Below are 2,046 nucleotides of genomic sequence, written 5' to 3' on the forward strand. Positions count from 1 at the left end.
TCCATCTTCTCTTCTGTAGCTACTGTGTCAGCAGTGCATCACATCCTTTCTGAATTATCCCAGTAAAACCTCATTGGTGTTCTCCCAGGTCAAGCCTCCCCTTCAACGACTCCTTCCCTCACAGATACACACAGAGTTTGTACCACATCAGGGAAATGTATTCTGTGAAAATATAGTGCTACTGACTTGTATGTTGGCCTAATATACCTCCCTCAGAGATGCCTACCATTCCTACTGGTATCAAGACAAGATGGAAGATTGGAGAAAGGAGTTTATGGAAGGGATGGAGATGCCACATAATTGTAGGTCCTTTCCTACCACTGCCTGAGGAACACATCATACAAGGTTTCACTGGATCCATGGAAATTCTTTCTAATAAGACAAAGGGGAACTGCAGATGGACTTGGTCAGCTCCATAAATGTAAGACATATCTATTATATAGCTAAGTCCCAAAGTAGAGCTTTCATGGATGATCTGTACAAAAAGATGCTATTTAAGAATGGCAAGAGGAAGTGTTGTATTGCAAAGTAAAACAGAAAATGATGCTCTTCCCTATAGATACACACTTGGAGATGTACTAGGCATGGTGTCATATTGACAATTCAGAAAACTCCAGCAATAGAGGGGCTGGGAAGGTGGCTCAGTGGTAGAGCTCTTGCCTTGCATGCTCGAGGCCCTGGGTTCGATTCCTCAGCATCACATAATCAAAAAGAAAAAAGCCGGAAGTGGCGCTGTGGCTCAAGTGGTAGAGAGCTAGCCTTGAGCTGAAGAGCTGAGGGACAGCACTCAGGCCCAGAGTTCAGGCCCCAAGACCGGACCCTCCCCCCCCCCCAAAAAAAAAGAAAACTCCAGCAATAGAAAAAGAATGTCACTTTGCCTGACATGATTCTCAGCACTTCCTGAGAAACTGATCAAAGAACTGCATTTCCCCTTTTATCTCTTCATAGACTACTCCCCAGGGAGTTCACAACACCTGGATTTGGACAGACTGAGAGTTGACACCAGAATGACAAGGGACCATTATCACTGCATTGACACCACCACTTGGATTTTGTCCCTATAGGACCTGTCCCCTTTCCTGCCAGGACTTCAGCTCTCTTGTAAACAGAATAAAAGTTTAGAATCATTGGACGTCCATGTAGCTTTCTTGGCCAGACTGGTTTTTGGGAGTTTGTGTTTCTGTCCATCCTGAAGAAAGAGTTACTATGGATGAAGTTGCCAACTCTGTTTAAATAACAGTTTTGTAATACAGCTTCATCCCACTTTATCTCTCAGAGCCAATCATGCCTTGCTCTCTTATGCCCTGTGAGCATTTTTTTAAAACCTGTGAGCATTTTTTAAAACATTGTTTTCACTTGCAAAGAAGACAGTTAATAACGGGATTGGCACTGTACTAACACAAGTCTTACTCCCACAGGAGAGAGGCTGCAAGACCATGCAAGTGGGTCAGAGATGGATGGGGCTCACTCACACGTTACTAGGCAACTGTGCAAATGGGATGGAAGTGATATTGATACCTAGGAATATGCCTTGGAAATTCACTTGTTTCAAATCTCCAAGGCTACACTTCTCCTTTGCAACAATAAATAAATTAAAAGTGTTGAGAGAACATTCTCCTGCTTTCCAAAACAATTCTGGGGCCAATGAAAACACGAGCCATGTTTCTGAATGCTGAAGGCTGCATTTAGGTTTATTTACTCCCCCTCTTTCTCATTCAACATAGGAGTCATCAACCTCTCTATTTCTCAAGGTCTTGAATATCTCCAAGCCCTACCTTTGGGAATCACGAGCAAGCTTGAGGGATGGATGGAAGAAAAGAAGAAAATTAGAGGCATGGTAGAGGCAATTGGGGCTAAAAGGCCATGGAAGAATGGAGGTTGGAGTGAAGATAAGAATAAGAGAGAGTAAGAGAAAGACTGATGAAGAAATATGCATATTTTAGAGGTAGAAAGATGGGATGAAGACTCATTTTTCCACCAATGTTTACTGCTGTTAGTTTGAAGAGACATTGGGGAGTTGTGGCAAATCTGCCTCTCTCTCTGTCC

General features: G+C 43.1%; 1 long non-coding RNA gene across 1 annotated transcript; it reads left to right on the top strand.

Moving 5' to 3' along the window:
• Positions 1-219: 219 nt before the first annotated feature.
• LOC138837154 (uncharacterized) lies at positions 220-1,132 on the top strand. Its single transcript, XR_011375205.1, has 2 exons — positions 220-421; positions 949-1,132. It is a non-coding gene; the product is annotated as an uncharacterized lncRNA (long non-coding RNA).
• The last annotated feature ends 914 nt before the right edge of the window (positions 1,133-2,046 follow it).

The sequence above is a fragment of the Dipodomys merriami genome, unplaced genomic scaffold (genome assembly GCF_024711535.1).
Source record: "Dipodomys merriami isolate MVZ:Mamm:240054 unplaced genomic scaffold, mDipMer1.0.p SCAF_2635, whole genome shotgun sequence".
Lineage (NCBI taxonomy): Eukaryota > Metazoa > Chordata > Mammalia > Rodentia > Heteromyidae > Dipodomys > Dipodomys merriami.